Source organism: Lepus europaeus, chromosome 7 (genome assembly GCF_033115175.1).
Source record: "Lepus europaeus isolate LE1 chromosome 7, mLepTim1.pri, whole genome shotgun sequence".
NCBI classification, from domain to species: domain Eukaryota; kingdom Metazoa; phylum Chordata; class Mammalia; order Lagomorpha; family Leporidae; genus Lepus; species Lepus europaeus.
In genome coordinates this window covers 92275461-92298487 of record NC_084833.1, presented here as the reverse complement: position 1 = coordinate 92298487, position 23027 = coordinate 92275461, and positions in this window count along the sequence as shown.

Genomic DNA, 23027 nt, shown 5'->3' with positions numbered 1-23027 from the left:
CCTCAAATTATGATATGAACTCAAAAAACAGATACCCCATAAACACCCAGTGGATAATGAGTAGGGTGACTAACATTTTGGTTTATCACTGAAAGGCCCATATTCCAGGAGATGAGATCTCTAAGTATCAGAGAAACCTGCATAGTTAGTCAACCTATTAGTGAGCTGGTGGTTCAATGAACTAAATGGCCAATTTTGCAAGTGCAATCATTGATTATGGAGTACTTCAGTAAGATCTGTAACCATCCTGGTCTTCTATCTGTACTTGCATGTGGGTATAAAAAAACAGACAAATATGCAAGAACTACTATAATTCTGATATTTAACAGGATTTTTACTGAGTAAAAGTATACATTTTTGACTAGACTTAACCTGTAGATTTAGGTTGACACTTCCAGAAGCAATCTTTGTTATAAGGAATCTAAGAAACCATCTCACTAAATTTGTATTACATGGAGCCTAACAAGATGAAGTGAGAACTGATCAAAACATCATGAAAATTGTAAGAGTTCCAAATATCATCCTGGGCTATGTCTCCCAGGACCACACTATACCTCACCTTTCTCATAGTGTTTGCTTTGAGGCTACAGTCAAACTCCATGTACTTGGAAACAGTATCAGCCAGTTTAACAATTCTTTTCAGTTATTTGCTTTTTCTCCATGCTCTTTTTATTTCCTGAAACCAGGTTACAAATTAAAAAAGCAGATACCCAATAAATGCATGGTGGCTAATGAGTCAGGTGACCAGCTGTTTCTGGTTTTAACACTCAAAGTCCCACATTCCAAGAACTCCCTGGGTGTCAGGCAGACTGGAACAGTTGGCTGTATTGGACATCCTTTTTCATTCAAGACAACCTCATTTCCAGGAGACCCAGGTACATTGAATTACTCCCTTGAGATAAATAAAAGCAAATCCACAGCAGATTAAACAGTCTCCTAAGACTACTTCCTGACAGAAGCGACATTTTCTGCTCTAAAAGCAAAGAGGTGATTCCAGACAGCTGCTATTAACCCATAATGAACAAGCCTTATCTGTTCAAGATTACATCTTTCTACCCAAGGATAATGTTAGATAGGCCCTGAACAATCCTGCTGCCACTCCATAGTGTTCCTCATAAGTCAATGGAACAGACAAGCATGTTGGACTGATACTGGCCACAGTGTTAATGGACCACCTGCATCAGAGTTACTAGGCGTGCTTGTTAAAATGTCCTCCCTAGACCTTCTGATCCTGAATACCTGGGGTAGAACCCAGAGAGTCATATTTTGTTTAATTTAATTTAAGAAACATAGCGATATTTCCTACTCTCCCTCCTGCCCAGTCTACCACCTTTCCTCCTCCTTCCTCTCCTATTCCCTCTCTCAATTTTTACAATGATCTACTTGCAGTTTACCTTATACTCATAAGATTAACTCTCCACTAAGTAAAGAGTTCAACAAATAGTAAGAAGGAAAAAAGTTCCACTGTTCCTCAACGTAGAGACAAGCGCTATCAGCAGTCATCAAAACTCAAAACGTCAATTTCACTCCTATACATTATATTTTTGGTACTCTATTAGTTACCACAGATTAAGAAAAATAGATGGTATATGTCTTTTTGGAACTGGCTTATTTATATTTTTTAAACATTTATTTATTTATTTATTTATTTATTTGAAAGTCATAGTTACACAGAGGAGAGGCAGAGAGAGAGAGAGGTCTTCCACCCACTGGTTCACTCCCCAGTTGGCCGCAACAGCTAGAGCTGCGCCGATGCGAAGCCAGGAGCCAGGAGCTTCTTCCGGGTCTCCCACGCAGATGCAGGGGCCTAATGACCTGAGCCATCCCCCACTGCTTTCCCAGGCCACAGCAGAGAGCTGGACAGGAAGTGGAGCAGCAGGGTCTCAAACCAGCACCCGTATGGGATGCTGGCACTTCAGGCCAGGGCATTAACCCACTGTGCCAGCCCCTATATTTTTTATGATGGCTTCTAGTTGCATCCATTTTGTTGCTAAAGATAAGATTTCATTCTTTTTTTATGGCTGAATGACATTCCATAGTGTATATTTACCCTAATTTCTTCATCCACTCATCAGTTAATGAACATCTGGATTGATTCCATATCTCAGCTATTGTGAAATGAATTGCAGTAAATGAGAGGGTACAGATAACTCTCTCTGTTTCTTCCTCTGTGTCACTCTGCTTTCAATGAAATTAAATAAAGTTTTTAAAATAATAACCTATTTTCCAGACTTTCCTCCCAATTAGTATTGAAAATATGAAGAAATTATGCTTGAGTCCACAGTTCCTTTAAAATAAAATAGAGCAAGTCAGATTCATTTACCAGGAGGCATAATATTCTTGCACAGACTAAGTCTGATCAAAGCATGAATCATCTAACTAAAGATAATACTCAATGCCTTCCTTCATAAATAAGATGTACTTTTAAAAAGCCAAAATGTCTTTTGCTAGTATAAATGACATTGCTTGCTGCTTTCATGTAGGGAAATGTAAAAATTGTCTTAACTAACAACAATTTTAAGTTGCTTTCAGAAGATCAGAATTATTCAAAAGTTAAAATGATAAACTTCAGAGAGTCGTTCCAAATTCATGTGACGGTAGAACTATGACTGTTGCTACAGAGAATACAAATGAATTTGAGCTACAATTTATTCAAGGATAAAGAATGCCTAGGAATTAGTTTTGGGACTGACAACAGCTCTCAATTTAATCTTGTCAATTTACTTTGTCCACTCCTCCGCTTGCTTTCCTGCCCTTGTCAGCATCTAGGTTGTGTCTTTTGACAGGTGCTAAAGGGCACAGGGCTCAATTGGCTCCAGGAAGCAAATCTCTGAGCTGGAAACTGAAAGTTGCAGTAAATATAATTCGCTCTTTGCAAAATGAGCACTATCTACTTCCTTCTAGCTAGCAGGAGAGTAGGAATAGATGCTGCCGTTATCTTCATCCAACTGAAGAAACATTCTTCCAGGAAATCTGGTTAGCTGCTCGTAATCCATGCAAGTTATTATGGATTGAATGTTTGAGTCTCCCCAACAGCCCTGTGCTGAAGTCCTAACTCCCAGTGTGATGGTGTTTGCAGATAAGGTCTTTGGGAAGTAATTAGGATTGGATTAGTTCATGAAGATAAACCTTTCATGATGAAATTAGTGATTTATAAGGAAGCAGGGAATGAATGAATGAATGAATGAGTTTCTCTTCCCATATGTGGCACACCAAAAGGCCATGTAAGGAAACAACCAAAGGCAGTGATCTGCAAGACAAAAAGAAAATTTTCACCAGAAACTAAACCCTTACAGAACCTTGGTCTTGAAATTCTCAGCCTCCAAAACTATGAGAAACAAATTTTAGTAGTTTAACCTACTCAGTCTGTAGTGTTTTCTTACAGCAGCCCAAGCAAAAACACAAGTACCTTCTAGAATTTAGATTCTTTCACCTGAAGGCTCATGTTAACCGAGCTAGACCATATTTCACATTTTAACCATCTTTTTCATAAAAGCAACATGTCTGGCAAAACTGCTTCCATTTGTAGTACTTCTATTCATCATATACATTTTGATCTCCAGAGGAAATCTGGAGGAAAAACTTAAAGGCAGTGCACAATACATTTTCCAAAACTCATTTCTTTGTTTTGCTTTCTGATCCTGAGCAGAATCTGAAGCTAGAAGAATATAATTATAGAGTAGGTGTTTGGCATGATGCTACTTGGGACTTCCCATATCACAATGCCTGGGTTCAGGTCCCAGATCCACTTCTAATTCCAGGTTCCTGCTAATTTGCACCCAGGGAGGCAGCAGGTTATGGCTTAAGTACCTGATTCCCTGCCACCCATGTGTGAGATCTGGATTGAGTTCCTAACTTTAGCCTTGACACGGTCCAGCCTTGGCTGTTGTGGGTCATCTGGGGAGTGAATTAGTAGATGGGTGCTCTCTCTGTCTCTTTCTCTCTCGCTCTCTCTCTCTCTCTCTCTAGCTCTATCTCTCAAAGAAATAAAAAATAGCAATTTTTATAGAACGTATTTGCTTAGTCTATACACAGCCAATTTAGAAAGTACAATAATGATAACAATCTAAATTCTGACTAGTGTTTACATTGATCAGGGAAGCTAGATGAGTTTGCAATCGCTTAGGAAAAGTCTAGAGCAGTGTTGAGAAAAGGAGTAAGCTAAGTCCTACTACTTACTAGGTTTCAGACAGGCCAGTAATCATTTAAATCTTTCAGACAATTGATTAGTTTATAGGAAGATAGCTAGAGACATTAAGCTTTGACTCTTAGACCATATGAAACACTTTTTAAAAATGAACTAAATATACTAGTAAAATAATGTAAGCATTGAAAAGGAAGCAGTTGAGGCTGTGCATTGAGCTCTCTTGGCTTTTCAGATTAGAAAGAGTTGCAGTCTGTATTTATGGACCTTCCACTCAAAACATTTTTTTTAAATGTTAACATTTATTTATTTTGAAAGGCAGAGCAAGAAAAAGGGGAAGAAAGACAAAGAGATCTTCCATCTGCTGGCTTACTCCCCAAATGGCTGCCACAACCAGGTCTGGGATAGGCAAAAACCAGGAATTACATTCTGGTCTTCCACATGGGTGGCAGGGGCCCTCACTACCCCTTGTTTCACCTTCTGCTGACTTCCCAAGTGCACTAGCAGTACGCTGGAAGGAAGCAGAGGAACTAGAACAGCGAGACTTGAACCGCACTCGGAGTGTCACAGACTAAGTACCAGTTTAGCCCACTGCACCACAATGCCAGCACTTAATCTGAAGATGTTACTTCAGTGTCTCAGGATCTTGTCTTTTCGACTCACAAACAGATCAAGGTTCAGAAGGCAAAACCGGAGGGTCATCATTTACTATTCGTCCACAAATGGTCTACAAGTTGGAAAATGATATTTTCAGCAGAGACAATAAATAAGTGCATGTATGAGCATGGGAAACCAGTTTGTTCATTCTCTGAGTATTTCTTTGGGAACAGAAAAGGTGCCAAGCTCAAGAGGAGGAGAGGCAGAGTACCAGAGGGACTCTAGGAGATTCTGAATTAATCATACATCGATCTTAAAAGAGAAATTGTGCTGGGATCAGGAAGGTGCGTGAAAGAAAAGATCAGAGTTCAAGTTTCAAAACTCGGTGTGAGCTCAACCAGATTGCGTTTTTACTGAGCCTCAAGTTCCTCGTCTGTAAAAATAACTATGTTATGAGATTAAAGGAAACAGGAGAACCTTTTAAAAATGAAAAATCACTACCCAAAGAGCCTCAATTAGTACAGTTCTTTTAAAACGTCATTAGAAAATAATGTTTAATATTTGAAAATTACCAAAAAGCAAAAAGAAATTCACTTATGTTTATTATCCATAGATGAGTACTTACTTGCTCTATATTTTTCTGTACATGTTTAATAATAGAATCATAAACTTTACAGTTTTGTGGCCTGTTTTTTATGTTTAACATTACATCATGAAATTCTCCTATCATCAAATGTTACTTTTAATTTTGTATAATTGTATTATATAACTATATTTTAATTCATTTATTAAGTTTTTTATTATTTTGCTCATTTCAAATTTTTATTAGTATAAATAACATTCTAATGAATATTTTTTACATACTTTTGCCACTCTGATCATTTCTAAGAAATACGTTGATATAGAAGTGCTATGCTAAAATGTATAAAGCTTTTTACAATTCCTGATATATCATCAAGTAATATTTTTGGGGAAAAAAAAACAGGCAAAATGAGTATCTGGACTCAAATTTCAGACTGCTACTTATCAAATGTGTGATTTGAGACAATTAACAACTTCTATAAACAACCCATAAAACAATATAGTAGGAACTCAACAAATGTTTACTCCGTTTTATCTCTGCCTAAGTGTTACTCCAACTGGAGATTTACCCCCAAGGCATTCTCTACAACCCCATTTATCCTATTCCTTAACTGGGTAGATAAGTCAGCCTGAATTTCAGGGTGGGTACCTTACCTACATCTTAGAATTACTGAGAATTGGGGCTAGGGCCCTGGTGCAGTGGTGCCGGCATCCTATATGGGTGCTGGTTCTAGTTCCAGCTGCTCCTATTCCATCCAACTCTCTGCTATGCCCTGGGAAAGCAGTAGAAGATGGCCAAGTGCTTGGGCCACTGCACCTGCATGGGAGACCTGGAAGAAGCTCCTGGCTCCTGACTTTGGATTGGTGCAGCTCCAGTCGTTGCGGCCATTTGGGAAGTGAACCAACGGAAGGAAGACTTTTTTTTCTGTCTCTTCCTCTCACTGTCTGTAACTCTACCTCTAAAATGAATAAATTTAAAAAAATTACTGAGAATTTAGAGGTCTTTCTCAGCAAGACACAGTCAGCCTTGTGGCTTTGTCATCATTTCACCCTGTGGCCATTGGATTTTAAGAAAGAACTTGCCAAACTCCAAAAAAGTTCCTTGAAAACCAACATATCAATTTATTCATTATGTGAGCAATATAATTATGAAGAAACCAGAACATTCCAGTCAAGTGAACATTATAGTCACTTCCCACTAGAAATTCTATCTAGAAGCCTAAATGCATATCTGTTGTTTGCACTGTGAAACAAGAGTGATTTTAGTTCTGTCTTACTCTCTCCTGCTGGCTTATACATGCTTTCAAACCTGGACAATGTATTTCTTTATATACAGTGATAAGCATTGTACCTAACCTATAGATAATCAGGGCTGAATTTTTTTTTAAAAAAGATGCTTCTGTTTGTTCCTGCTAGCATAACAAGATACCTGAGATTGGAAAATGTATAAAGAACAGAAATTTATTTTCTCACCATTCTGTTGAGAAATACAAGATCAAGTCACCAGCAGATTCATTGTCTGGCGAGGGCTGCTCTTCTCGCATTCCCACATGGAAGAAGGAACAAAGAACGAAGAGATCACTTGCACCACTTGTTCAAGGGAGCTGACATCATGAGGGCTCCACCCTCATGACTGAATCACCTCCTGCAAGTCCTACCTCTGAATACTAACACATTGGCTTATTTTTTTTTTTTAATCCATGGAAAATGGAATTAAAAGACAAGCTTATTTTGGCACAAAAATTTTTGAAATTCATACATATGAAGATTCATCAAAAAGCAAATGTAAAATTTCTAAGGGTTTTTTATACCATAATCAATTTTCATCCATTTTTCCAACATTTTTTAAATACTCCTGTTTGAATTTTGGAAGAACACACACATTCAAACCCTAGCAGTTGCCTGAAAGGCAGAAAAACAAGGCAAAAGTAAATTGGAAAACTCAAGGATTAGAAAGCACAGTTATCAACTACTCGGGAGTGGAGTACAAGAACTGATTCAAGTCAAGTTACTTGGGGGATCGACATTGTGGCACAGTGGGTAAAACTGCTGCCTGCAGTGCTGGCATCCCATATGGGCACCGGATCTTGTCTCAGCTGCTCTTCTTCCAGTCCAGCTCTCTGCCATGGCCTGGGAAAGCAGTGGAAGATGGCCCAAGTGCTTGGGCCTTTGCATCTGTGTGGGAGACCCTGAAGAAGCTTCAGGCTCAAGCTCCAGCCATTGCAGCCATTTGGGGAGTGAACCAACAGATGGGAGACCTCTCTCTCTCTCTGCCTCTGTTACCGGAGAATGGCAGGGTTCTTGTCTTTGTGCAAGAAAGAATTCAGGCGTGAGACAGAGAGTAGTGGGAGGTAAAATAGCAAGGTTTATTAGGGAAGGAACATCCGCAAGGACGGATGGGCATCTCTCCAGACAGAGCTTCAAAGAGTGCCCAGTCACACAGACTGGGGGGAGGGGAGGGTGGCGGGGGAGGAGCAAGGTTACATGGTTGAGTGGAGAGATTACACCTGGCCAGACCAGGCAGGCGGCTCAGCAGAGAGGCAGAAGGCTGAGTGTGCAGTCTGGTTGACACCGGGGTTTTTAAGGAGATGGTCTTTGTCTTCACACATCTCCTGAAACAAAGGATTTTATGGCTGTAAATACTAAGAAGCTCCTATCTGAGTTTTCCCTTGAAGGTATCAGACAGGAGGGAGGCTAGCTGGCAGCCATCCTGGGTTCAGAGGAAGGGTGAGCAGGACCCCCTGGAGAATCAGGATCAGGAGCAGGGTGTTTGAAATGCAGATACTGGGCTGCATCTGGGAGATTGTGGAAGATTTGTCAGGCAGAAGGGGCAGGGACCCCCTCCCCCCACCTGGCAGGTTATCAGGTAGAAGGGGGCAGGGGAGGTTGCGGAACACTGGGCTGCCCCTGAAATGGATGACTTTGAGATGCAGATGCATATGCTGGACATAGATGTCTTTTCTTTAGGCCTTTATGTCACACACACATAAGCTCATATCTGACTTCCTACCTAACACCTCTGCCTCTTTTTAACCCTGCCTTTCAAATAAATAAATAAATATTTTTAAAAAGTCATAAGTATTTTTCTCTATCATCTATCATTTTACTTGTAAATTTCACCTCAGCGAGATTGGTCATTCAATCAATGTGCACAGATATATGCTAGTGTGATAAAATAAGCAATAAACACATAAACCCGTCTTTATAAAAATTTGATTTGAAAATCCCTTGTTGAAACAAAAAAAAAATCAGGTTTAAAAAGGATCCACTCCCTCTCCCTTAAGCAACGTTATGCGGTTATTCAGTAAATGGAAATATTTATGATTCATAGTCTTTGAAATATGAAGATAGATCATTAGGGCAGGGCTGGCTTTGTGATGCAGTGGGTCCAGCCACTGCTTGCCACACTGGAATCCTGTATTCAGAGTCCCTGTTTGAGTCCTGGCTATTTTGCATCCAATCCAGCTTCTTGGTAATGCACCTGGGAAAGCAGCAGATAATGTCCCTAGTACTTGGACACCTACCACTCACAATGGAGGGAGATCCAGGCTCTGGCTTTAGCCTGGCCCAGACCTGGCTATTGTGGCCATTTGGGTTTTCTTTCTCCATCCCCTCCCCCTCCAACCTTCCTCCCTTCCTCTCTCACTCCCCCACCTCTCTCTGTATCACTCTGCTTTTCAAATAAATATTTAAAAATTAAATAATTATGACAGATTGAGAGGTCTGAGTTAAGTGTAATAAAATAAAACAGAATCTCAAAGAAACAAATGAAAATTGCATTTTTGAAGGTCTTCTTGGTTTTATCTTACACATTATAGTGCTGATTTGTGTGGGTAAACTAGGCAAAATGGTGCTTATTCTTAAACAATACAAAGCTCTTCCAGAGAGTGCAGCCTAATGAAATGTGTGGGACTAGAAGCGATGTGGACGCTTCCAGAGCATGAGTTTATTCTTGGGGCAACTCTTGCTTCTGTGTTACTCTGAATCCATTTCTATCCAATTAAAAGTGGCCACAGATTATTTTGAAAACAAGGTGGGACTAAATGCTAAATAAAATGAATTGACTCATCCGTAAATTTAGAGAAAATGCGTATTGCATGGCTGTGGCCTACTAGAAGTGGAAGAGGAGGCTTCTTCAGTGAGCAGCCTCTGTGTCCAAGGTATAATCAGGCATGCCTCATGTGTGTGATCTCACTTAAGCTTTATGCCACCCCATTTAAGGTAGAGACCAGCATCGGCATTTGGCAAATGAGAAGACTGCAATCCGGAACTATATAGTTTCCTTCATTCCTTTGCTTTAGTAGTGTAATTGGAATTCATGCTTGGTTTTTCCTGTTTCATTACCTTGGCTCAGAGGTTTAGATAAGCATATGTAAGAACTCCACATACTTCTAACAATATCTACATCCAACTGTGAGACCTTGGAGAATTAACTATCCTCCTTAAGCTCTTGTTTATTCACTAGTAAAAGGAGAAAAGTAGACTGATCTCTAAGATTTCTTTTTATTCCATTAGGATATGATGAGATGTGTGTCTAAATGTGTATGTGTATTTATTTGCAATATATATTTCTATGTAAGTGAAAAACAGAAAAATGTAATTGAAACACATATTTAAATGTGTGTATTTAGATCACACATACATGACATGTATGTAAAATTTATCACAGATGAACATTTTAGGATTTACTATTTACTACATAGACAGAGCTGGCATCCAGACCACCAGGCTGCTTTCTGTGACACTCCAGACACATCTGTTCGTTCCTTTGGGTGACTACTGGATGACTGAACAGAGTCTGGCCCATCTTTGGGAGTGGGTTTCATTGCTGGCCATTTGAGGCAAGTATTGTTTTCTCGATGTCTTTGTTCAGCTGTTGCAGCCTTAATCACGCAAGCATATCGAAAGGATTAGCCAGTTTCATTAGCCCTCTTGCCAGGTCTCCCTTCTGGGGGTGTTTGTTTTTACTCTCTGAACTGTGTCCTCCTGCCCTTTAGCAGCTCTGTCACAGGCCTCCTACAGTTACTGAAGCTTGACTTTGCCATGACATTGATCCTGGAAGTGAAACGATCTTTGGAACTAGGGAAAGAGACGTTCTCCATGCTGTCAAGAGATAAACAGGGAATTTTTAGGTATCTCATTCTGTGACTTGTGGAAGGAAGCTTTGAAACACTGCCTTAGGTGCCTGGAATCATATCACATTGCAGCTTACCTCTATGAAAACAGAGTAAAACACAGGAAAGAGCTCTGGGCAGGGAGTCAGCAGATCGGAGTTCTGGCTCTGGTTCCAGTGGAACCTGGGCAATGCAGCAGGCGGGATGGTTCTTAGGAGGCAGAACTCGGGAGCCCCACAGATCCTGGTTCTGCTGCTTGTTTTATCATGTCCCAGGTTTATAATCTTGGATGAGTTGTTCCATATCTCTGAATGTAACTTCAAAGAAGGAATACCACCTGCTACAGCATTGCTGTGGTAATTATGTGTGAAAAATACACTATGATGTCAGGAACTCTCAGGTGGACAACATTCATTGTTTTATAAAACATTAAAACCAGCTCTTGAACCATAGAGAGTATTGAAAATGTATTTATTCTGTTTCAGTACCACCACATCATTTGTTACATAACACATAGTAGAAATAGTCCATTGTAATTTCACACAAAACTATATAGCTTCCCATAAAATTCCTCTCCCTGTATGTATTATGCATGTGTGTGTATTTTGAAATATACATATGGATATAACTTTCTACACAGAAGTTTCTTCCTGGATGATCATCCAAAAGTAAGATATGTGCAAAGTACTTTTGATTTTTTTAAAAAAAAAAAGATACTGCAAAAAAGGTTATGTCACATACTATAGTACAGGGTGTGCTTCAAAATAACCTCTCAAGATAATACTTTTCTTCTCTTAGTAAAGAGACTTATTGGCCAATGCACCATTGGCATGAAGATTCTCATTGTTATCAAAGTTATTTTGCTACCACCTGGCGCTTTCTCAGTTGGCCCCTGAGGCTGCAGACTGTTTTCCAAGTCAACAAATGCATGGTTTGCCCTGACATCCTGACAAACCACAGCTTTTATTTATTTATTTTTTATTACAGTGTAGTTTTAGTGTAAAAAAAATAACTTTATATGCACTGCTGCTTCCAATTAGCAATTTACCTTATGTGGTCACCATATGCTAATAAAAAGAGAATGCCCTTGATGTAGTCTCAGTACTAGGTGCACAGCAATACCAACGGTAGAATCTCAATGAATATGCACAGTCCTCCTCCCCATGCAGCAGAGAAATGAATATGTTTTATTTAGTTTCTACCACATGAGATTACTGGGCCAATACATATTTTTATTGCCAAATAATTGTTCTCATTCACATGGTACAATGTGATGCATTGATATACAAACACATAGAATGATTAAGTCAAGCTGATTAGCATATCTGTCACTTCTCATCCATATCATTTTTGTGTGATGCAAAAGTATTTCAAATACACTCTCAGCAATTTTGAAATATATGCTAACTATATTCATCAAGCCATGCTATAGATCTTCAAAACTTTTCCTTCTTAGTTGAAACTTTATACCTTTTTAATCATTCTTAATTATTTATTTGATGCAGATATAAAACAGTTTTAAAAAGCCATATTTACAGCAATCCTGATACACAAGCATTTTTTTATGTGCTTGACTTTGATTTTAGCTCCTACGCATACTGGAGAACATGCAGTATTTGTCTTTTTGTGTCCATGTTACTTCACTCACAGTATCTTTTAGTTATATTTTTATGAAAATTATAAAATTTAATTCTTTTTATAGATTAATAAAAATATATAAATATAATAAATATAATTTGATTTACACATGTCTCATAATTTTGGTTGATTCCATATTTTAGCTATTGTGGACCATGTTGCTATATACATGCTAATGTAGAGACTGCATTTTTTTACCTTATTTTTTCTCTTTTACCATATAATTTTTTCATTATTCATTTTCATTTTAATTAACTTTAACAGGTTCAATAAGATTTATAAGTACAAGTCTAAGAACGTGATGATATTCCTCTCCTCCCTCGCACCTTCATATACCTTTGGAACAACATCTGCCAATTCCTGTCCCACCACTACTTCCATAACCACCACTCTACTCTCCACTTCTGTGAGCTTTTTTCTCTTAGGTTCCACATGTAAGTGAGATCAGGAAATATTTGTCTTTTTGTGCCTGACTTATTTCACTTAGCACAGCATGAACCATCTCTATTTGATGTGAGAAATAAACGCTCCAAATGAGCATGCACAAGTGGATGGTGTATTAACAGTGGAAGCACAAGAGAAGAGGGCAGGGAACACAGCATGGATATTTGGAATCCAACAAGCTGGGCTGGACAAAGCTAAATTCTGAAGCCTTGGGAAAAATGACTGAGTCTTTGCTGCTCTACATGCCAAATGAGGATAACAGCACTGACTTTCTCATGGGAATATTTTGGGATGAGAAATCATATCAAAGGAAAAGAATCACATAAGCACTACTTATTGACACATTGAGCTTTCAGGAGATAGATACAGGAGGTAAGGAATTACACAACAAGCAAAAGGCATAATCACCAAGCACCATGTACTTGGGCTCTGGGCGGTTTATTATTGTTGCAGAAAGTGGCTTCCCGTCACCGTGGAGCTGTGGATAGCTACTGTGGCTACTTTGACTGTGATGCAACCATGTGCCCTTCCTGGCAGAAATAGGGCATACAGCCTCCTGGCAAGATCTAGGGCCTGGGGAAATCCCTGGAGATTTGGAAGCTGCTTCCCATTAATACCAAAGGCAATTTTAAAAAGGAAAAATGAACATTTGTGGAGGGAGTGTCCTAAGTGTCCATAAAAAAGTCCTACAAGCATTTCTTTTTTTCCTCCATGTTTTAGATGATCTCCAAGCTTATATGCTTTTACCTGATTTATTCTATTCTTCACATTGCACTCACTATTTGGTTGATTTTATGCATTACTGGAATCTCATCACACATCTTCCTAGAGATGCCCCCAAACTTCATATTTCTGCCCTTTCCTGTAAGCCCCAGCTACCATTTTGTGCATCTGCATTTTGATGTTACTGAGTTGCTTCAACCCAGAATGTTTCAAATAGAAGTGAATTATCTTCCTTCTCATCCATTTTCTTTCTCTCTAGTCCAGTCCTGGCTTATCTTTTGGTATTCCATCCCATCGCTTCACCTCTACACAAGTCATCCTTAGCACAAGTTAAACACCCCCAGAATTTCTACCTCAAAAATGTCTCTCGATGCTTATTTTCTTTCTAGTCCCAATAATGTACACTGTTGCCATTCACTGGGCTCTAATGGAAGTTGCCTAGAAAGCTTCTTTCCACCTGGCCTTTAGGTACCCATGAATCTTCTATGTGCCTCATGTGCAATCAAAATAAACCACGATGCTATCTCATACTCTATAGAACGGCATTGAAGATATTTCTCCAGTTGTTGCTAACCAGACTTTCAAGCCTTATGCTGTACCACATCTTCCCATGCTATCTAGAATCCAATTCTTGCTTATCACTGTTTGAAACATTCATGATGTTTATAAAGAAAATTTTACACCTTCCTGTTTTTGTTCTTATTATTTCCCCATCCTTGAGTGCTCTTTGCTCTTTTTGTCTTCTGTCATTCTGTAAGAAACATAACCAAAAGCTCTTCAGCAAGACTTACAATCTCCCTACCAGTAGTTACGACCATGAAGGAACACTGTTTAACATTTTATTGCTTCCCAAATGTCTATTACCTAGTGATGAAATGGGGAAGTATTCAAATTGTTGAAATGCAGGTTCTTGGGGTGAGACCTGAGAGTCTCATTTATCACAACTTCCCATATACCACTAGTGCTATTTCATAGACTATGCTTTAGCTAGGAAGGTTTTAAACCACTTAGTTCTATTCTGATTAGTTAGATGGCTAAATGCAGGTATGTCAGCCTTGCATACAAAATTTTGGAGTTTTGTTCTTAGTAGGAAGCTCTATCTTACCTTTCATGTCATTTATCCTGTGGCTAAAAAGTTGATTAAAATAAATCCATTAGCATCAACTGAACTGGATGCTGACGGGTCATTGAGGATCCCATTTTGTCACTCATCTTTGCAATGAGGACATGAGCACAATGATGATATAAAGCCTTCATTTGTTTTGTGCTTAATATATGCCTACAACCTGCATAATGCCCCATCCTCATTATCTTCTTTATAGTTTCAGCCATTCTGGAGTGAAGGGTCTGTCATCTTCCCTATTTAACAGAAATTGTTAAGCCAGACCCAGAAAGACAAATACTGCATGTTCTCTCTTATGTGTGGGAACTAAAAAAAAAGAAAGATAAAAGAAGGAAATGTCTATATGCATCAGTATTGCTGCAAATATAGTTTTGTAAAGCTTTGTTTCATACCTTTGTGTAACCAATGGTGAAGACTATTATATTACTATACTTTTAATGATCTGTGATTACTTTAAAACTTACTGAATATGGATGAAATGGTTCTTTTTCCATTCAATTATTGTTTTTAGCCATTGTCCATATTCCCACTAAACTAGGGTCTTTTTACTTTTTACTCATTAAACTTTTCATGTGGTGAAGCATTAAGCCTTTTTACTGTAATATAAATTTAAAATGTTATCTTAAAAATGAAAAAAAATAGAAAAAAGGGAGAAGCAAAGAGTGGGAGGGATGGAGGTAGGGAGGAAGGGAGCATCATTATGTTCTTAGAATTGTATCTACAAATCACCTTGAATCTGTTAAAAACTAATTACAATTTAAGTTAAAAAAAATTAAAAAACAGAAGTCAAGAAACTTTCCTAAAAGCCCAAGTTAAGAACCTGTGAAGCTAGGCTTCAAATCCAGGCCTGTCTGACTCCAAGTCAGTGCTCTGTCTTATTATGTTTTTCAGCTACTGCTGATTAGATGGCAGGACCTTAAAATCTGAAGATGGAAAAATTGCTGGTGCCCAACATTTTATCAACTCAGTAAGAGCACACTCTTAGAGAATTAGTTGAGGAAGAAAAGATCGGTCCCAGTCTAGAGATTTCAAAACGTGTCATATGAAACTTCTCTAGGGATCTGACTGCAGTTGCTGCTAGTATTGCTCCCAGGACCGCTGATCTAGGAACTCAGATAAGCAATTCCCCACAACACAGCTTCCTTTGCCGCCATCATCAGTGATCTTCAGAGCATCCGCTGCCAAGCATAATCACACACGAGTTCTTCGGCTCACTGAAAGCACATTTCTGTGCTCTGTGCCACCGACAGTGCTCTCTTTATTGCTAAAACTCAAATAGCTTTTGGATATGGTCCTGAACAATTAAAACGAAGGGATTCAGATGGAAACAGACATTTGGTACTTCTTTGGAAACAGAAAGGAATATCTAAAAATGTTAGTCATAATTGTTTCTGTAGTAAATTCATCCACTTAAAGGTGAACAGAAGGCAACTTTTGATCATCAGAAAAGGATGGAGTATTGAGCATTGCCTAAAATAGTCCCTGACAACATGGCGCCTGGCGGATGTTGGTGGGGCATGTTTGCGACCACTGCGGTTAAGCCACAGGAGATCAGACCGCCTGCAGGGATAGGTCCGCTTTAGTTCCGGACACGTGGACAGTGCATGATCCCCATATACCCCTGTGCGTGGTCCACCCATGTCTGCATGACCTTTTTGCTGATTGGCTCCCCTACTGCACACGTCTTTCGTAAGTTTTATAAGCCTGTACACTTCTTCAATCAAGTAGTTCCTGCTTCAACAGAGCTCACAGGTGCTTGCTGCGATGTGCTTGACCCCTCCACCTTACCTCTCCCATTCACCTTGTCGGGGAGTACTTGTACTGTCCCCTGCTGGTCAGGGGCCAGCATCAGGCTTAAGACCCCAACAATTGAGAGGTTTAGAGTTTGAGATATGGAGTCATACTATCACTAATCTAAATAATCTTTAAACTTCACAAAATTGTTAAACTGTGATTTATTTACCTATTTTATTGTTCCTGCTTCTTCTAAATGAAGCTGTTTTGTATCACAATCATTCATTCCACAATACAGGAATAAAATACCAAGTTGGAAGACCTCTTTTTTTTTAATGAACAAAGTCTTTCTCAATGTCAAAGATAAATAAACTTAAACTCTGACCTCAATTACTAATTCATTGATGAAAGAATTGCCTTTAACATAAGCTTAGATTCCTTAAATTCTTATTATACATTTTGAGAATTAATTTCTCTTTACAAAGTTCAACAAATGCTTCCAGATTCCATCTACTAAAAGAGTGCTCATATTTTACTTTATTCAAGAATTTACATTATATTTTGAAAACCCAGCTTCTGGGTCTCATTGGTAATTCATATCTCATGGTTCTAAATTTCAAATGACTCTGGTACCTACAAGCAGTGTTGATCCAACACCTAGAAACATGTCTTGATGCCAGCAGTGTCTTGTTAGTGTCTGATATATTCTAAAAAGGATCCCAGAATAAGTGCTAAAAGTGTACATCTTATATTACTTGGTTGTTGACACAAAAAATATTTTATAAAGTCAAACAATATAGGCATTCATTGCATAGATATTAAAAGGCTAGTGTGTTTAATAATACCAAAGCACAAAAATCAGTTATACTATTTTTTAGTTTATTAGGATTTTCCAAGATAAGAAACTTTTAATAGAAATTTCACCTAGCATAGAATGGACTTATAGTATTTTCAGACTTAGTAAATAATAAATTTAATATTAAGAGCTATTTTTTTTCTAACATGTATATCTGGTCCACTATACAATAAGGCCTTGAGGACATAAATCTCATTTTTCATTTACTTATTCAACAAATATTTATTGAATATATAATATGCCAGGCACTATTTCTAGGCACTGAGGATAAAGCATAATTAAGTCAAAAAATAGCTGCTAATGATGCTTGTACAGCTCTATAAGCCTACTAAAATTCATTGAATCCTACATTTGAAATGGTGTGTTTTAGGGGTATTTAAATTATATCTCCATAGAGATGTTTAATAATTAATACCATCATGGAACCCACTCTTCAGCAAATCTGTTTTTTTTTTTTTAATTTTCTTCCTTATTAGCACAGCATGGGGATAAAATCATTGTATAACAAATATTGATTAACTTAGTGACTTATTCAAGAAATTGGCAAGTAAAAACCTGATGGACATGTACACATACAGGACCTCTGCTGAGAAGCAGTGTAGGCCGTGACTCTGATGTGATCCACAGTTTTGCTTATGTCCTGGTTCTGCCATGTGCTAGCCTGGGATAACCTGGATTCAATCTCAGCTCCTCACTTTCCATTCTAAACGGGTCTAGGAATAGTACTACTTTCCCTAAGAGAATTAAGTAAAAGAGTGGGGGAAGGGAGTAAGACAAGGACAGCAATGACAAACCATAGTTTGCTAATTGTTGAGACTGAGTGATGGATGTGTGGGGTTCATTGTAAGATACTCTATATGTTTGAATCATGTCATAAAAAGTTAAATTTTCAAAAATGCATTTATATGAGCCTATAAATTGTATTGCATTGGTGACATTAGAAGTCAAGAATTACTGATATAAATGAATTATGGTTTTTAAACAATTGGCTGTCTTTCTGACAGTAAATCTCTGCACATTGCTTGTTACTGGAGTATCTTTGATTTGCAGGAATTACAAATATTTTCACAAATGATTTTCCACTAATACAAAGGCAGAAGTGGAAGCCAGTGGGTATTTGTTCTTGTAGCACTGTTCTGATAATTCTATTGCAGCCATCCTGGAGTGAGCTCATGAAAAATAGAGAGCAGTTCTTCACATTATTTGTGTCACCAAAAATCATCTGACAGTCTGTCACAGTGCAACTGGCTTTTTAATTTCTATGTGTAAGGGAAAGAGCAGGATTACTTGTGGTTTTGTTTTTGTGTTTTCAAATGTCTTCAACATTGCCATCTGTAGTACATTGATAGAATTCTCATAAAAATGTCCAGCCCTTGGCATCCGAGCTTTGTTGACCCATTAGGTTATTACACATCCATTAGGCATAAAGGAGGCAATAAAATACACTATAAATTTTGTTTATTTCATTATTTTGAAATACCTTCTGAAGGAAGGAACTTGGCAATTTCCTTGGGTCTTTTATGGGAGCAGGGAAAGGAAGTAGTCAAAGGCAGATGAAGGTCAAGGAGGTACAGGAACTGGAAGTAGGACAGGGAAACTAGGCTGACCTGATGTCACAGGATAATAATCCAGGAACCAAAAATAATTAACTGGGTGGATGGGGTGAAGGGTGAAGGATATGCCTTAGAAGGGATGCCAGGAACCAAAGTGGATTAAATTAAGAAGGCAGACAGCATTACCATAAGCAACTTGAGGCAAGACCAGGCCATGCTGGTGGGCAGAGCCTGAACAGCTAAACGTTATAATACCAGTGTATCACTGAAAAGACCCTGGAGTTCCTTCTTTCAGCAGGGAGTTAAATAAGCATCTACATTGCAACTGGCAGTATGACTAGTAGATAAGACAGAAGTAGTCTCTGTCCTCTTAAAACTATATCCCAGCCATTGAAGTAGACTCAAGCAATGTAGTATCTTATAGGCTATGAGAACAGGACAGGGCCCCCGATGTAGAATTGGACAATCCCAAGAAAATTTAACTCAATCCTGATGCATTAGTGGGAGTCATGAAAGAAGAGAGTGAGGTCAAGGTGGATTAGGTAGAGACCTTCTGCTGTAAGAAATAAAAAACCAAACTGGCTTGGCCAAGTACATTTGTTAGAGCTGATTGAGCTACAAGTTAAATGATGTCATTGAGGACACTGGTTTTTGCCTTCTCATGTTTCCTCTGTCCACAGGGCTGATTTCATACTGCCTCTGGCTCCAATCATGGCTGCTGAATGGTGACCATCACACTTAGCACTTTAGGCTGATTTGTTTAAAACAGAGAGAGAGAGAGAGAGAGAGAGAGAGAGAGAAAGGCTTCCCACCATTCTCTCTCAGAACTGAGAGAGATATTTTCCAGCAGCTTGTAGCAACAGTGTCACATTGCCCAGAACTGGGTCACAAACCAATCACAGGCAGCTCAGATTGGATTACCCTAGGATCAATTCCTCCATCACTTTTACTGATCTTTATTGGGGGACAAACAGAACAGATCCTGGAGAATCAAGCACAGAGTCCACTGCAAAGTAGGGGGTGGAGTAAAACCTGTCAGCAAGACAAATCAATATAAGTAGACTCCAGGAGATAAAGGAGAGCATGGGAAAGACAAACAGCAGAAGTTATATAAAGAAGCAGCAGTACCTATGTTACTACTATAAGGTACAGAAATGGATAAGGTAAAAACTTTGAGCAATGTACAGTGACCCATATGTTACATCCAGTTGGCTCTTATTCCCAGTAACATGATGCAGGTGTTTGAGCCTTGAGTCTGAGCCATTATAGTTAGAAGAGTGAAGGTTAGAAGCTGGCAAGTATGTTCCTCTGAAAGGCTCTGTGGAACTTGGGACATGAGCAGGCCCAGTGCTGTAATAGAAAACTGGGAGAAGACACTTCCTTCTTTCTCTGGAGCCCAGCCCAGCCAGGTGTTCTGAGACATAGGTCCTGGAACCCCAGGCACGGATTGCTCTCTGGACAGGCACTGATGGAGCAGCAGTGGTGATGCTCTTTCCAGAAGCTCCAGGATACTGTGGGTCAGCAACTGAGTGGCAAGAGAGGAGGAGAATATAGTGGGTGCTGCCTGCTATCCACAAGTGACTACTGTGTTTGTGAACCCTGGTGAGAATAAGCATGAGCACTTCTGGGGCAGGGGGGCTGCATACTTGTGTAGAGAGCAGAGAGCCATTGTAACTTCATCATAAATATCAAGTCAGGTAGCATTACATCAGCTTGTTACAGAGGAAAGTTCATGAATCGGAGAGCAAGGAGCAATCAGACTCCGAGCTACATAATTATAAAAATGTAGCAAAGCAGAGGTGCCATGGCAGGTTGCATTAATTTTCCAATGATTCATCACTCCCTCCTGTCACCAGGGTTAGCAAACTAAAAGCCAGGATTCTTACGTATCAGATGTATAACGAATAATTATAGATACAGTATCTTCCATGCGGCATTTAGGATCTATTTATACTAAATCTTATGCTTTTGTTCTGAAATCCAAATATAATTGAAGGCCCAGCATGTTACCTGACAATCCTAAACTCTGTCCCTGTCACTTTAACTTGTTGTGCCTACCTTGGGATCAGTATATGTTGCTGCCTCATTAACATGGGTGAAAGTATCATACCTGTGTTTCGACCAAAGGATGGGCAGTGGATGTGACTGTTTACTATTTCTGTGCAGAAGTTTGAAGAAGCACCAGGAGCTCTGCCACTGTTTCCTTCCACCACAAATATGGTATATCCCAAATAGGGACTGTTCCTTCAGACCCCATCCTGGCTACAAGAATACATATGGCCCTACAGCTACAGACATGTAAACAGGAAAGAATGCTTAGGAATGAAAGCTTTTAGAGTCATGTGTTCTCTCAGCAAAACTTAGTGGCACAGATGCCAAGAATGACTTCTGCAAAAAAATATGTGCTCTGAGGACATGAATATGAAAACAGGTTTCCTGTAATTCACAAGGTCTATAGGATTTTCTCTATTTGTAATACTTCACCCACATAACAATTGTTCTGTTTCACTTTTAGCATGCAAATTTAATGCAATACCTTTCTTGATTTAGGGAAAAAGCATCCTTGGGAGCATATTCCTTTCCGTCTTGGTATAGGGAAACATAACAAATATTTTTCAAATTGTGCAATAAATAGTTTAACCAAAAATGCTCCCCAGATGCTTCCTTTGTGACAAGTGCTGTATTAAACATGAATCATTAGGCTGAGTGGCTGGTTGATAACTGCTTTTAAACCAGACCACATGAAAATCGGCCTCTTCCCATTTTGAAAAGCCTTGTTTAACCATAGCAATCACCTGGAACACAATTTTTTTAAATTGAAGATGAGGTTATATTGAAACTGATTTATAAACATTCATTAAAGTATGTGCTTAATTTTGAATCTTTATCTTCATGTCAACCATCTTGTTCTCCCATTTGATGAAGCTTAGTACTCACACAAAAGCACACACATATGAGAAATCTCCATTTCTGAACCTTTTCTACTTTTTTAAAGATTGATTGATTGATTGATTGATTGATTGATTTGCAAGGTAGAGTCACAGAAGGAGAGACAGAAAGACCTTCCATCTGCTGGTTCACTCCCCAAATGGCCGCAATGGCCAGAGCTGAGCCAATCCAAAACCAGGAGCCAGGAACTTCTTCCAGGTCTTCCACATGGGTGCAGGGTCCCAAGCAGTTGGGCCATCTTCTACTGCTTTTCCATGCCATAGTGGAGAACTGGAGCACAAACCAGTGCCCATATGGGATGCCAGAGCTACAGGCAGAGGTTTTGTCCACTATGACACAGCACCAACCCACCTTTTCTACTTCTAATACCATACTTTAATCTTGGCTGTATCCGTGACATTTCCTTGTTGACATATTATTGTCTCAATTTCCCTCAGTGCATTTGTCTTCATCCAACTCTGCTTCTAAGAGTTGACATAACTGGACTGAGCAGTCAGATTATTGTTTGCTGTAGCTCTGAGAGGACTATAGTAGGCATGACTTGTAAATGTACAACCTTGACTATGCACACTATTAAATAATCATTTCAATCTTTTCAGTTAGGGAATCACTATTTCCTACCCTCACCTATGATTTACCCCTGTGAATGTGTACTTGCAAAGACATCAGAGAGGGGAAAAAAAAAATGTGGGAACATTTGTGTCTTTTCTATCAGAACTGTTTCTGCAGTTCTTGGAACATTCCTGAGGCTGAGCTTGCTGAATTTTGTCAACAAGGAAATGTCAGCCAGAGTCTGGTCTTTAACTCATTTGCACTGTGCAGTTCACAGCTCACAAGGTGCCAATTAAAAAGCAAGAGAAAAGGCAGAGGAGGCTGTCAGCTTGGTTGGAGTAAGATCTGATATTAATTATTAAAGGGACTCAAAATTAACAGCAGCTAAGCCAGCAGAAGCATACCTTTCAAGCACAACAGGAGCTGAAATGCTGCACTAAGAAGCGAATGAGATGAAACGTTCTGTAGCTGCAGCAGGAAGTTAGAAGAGCTGTTGGGAAGCAGTCTCTAACAGGGTTATTAAATGCTTAAATGATTACTGATAGAGGTTTGGGAATGTTGTTTCCCGGATATTCAAGAAACAATAAAGTCAGCCAAAGATTTTATAAGACACCCATTGTGTGTCCTTCCCTGCATTAGACACTAATTCAGCAATGAACTACAAGTCAAGGATCTGGCCAACCAGAAGCTTACATTCCAAAAGAAACAATGGAATACTGTTTCTTCCATTACAAAGACCTCTCTGTCCTCTTTCTACCAACTATACCCCTGTTTACTCATCGTCAACTGACAATACCTATGTATTTCCTCTATGACAGGCACTGGAACAGACAGTATCATAAACATTTCATCTCACAACAACCTCACATGGGAAGGATTATTCTGTGAACTTATGAAACTAAGTAAAATATGCAATTAGTTAAGATCCAGGACTACGTGGGATAGATTTCATTTTAGGTTTCTTAATTGCAAGGACTATGTGGGATACATTTCACTTTAGGTTTCTTAATTTCAAGGA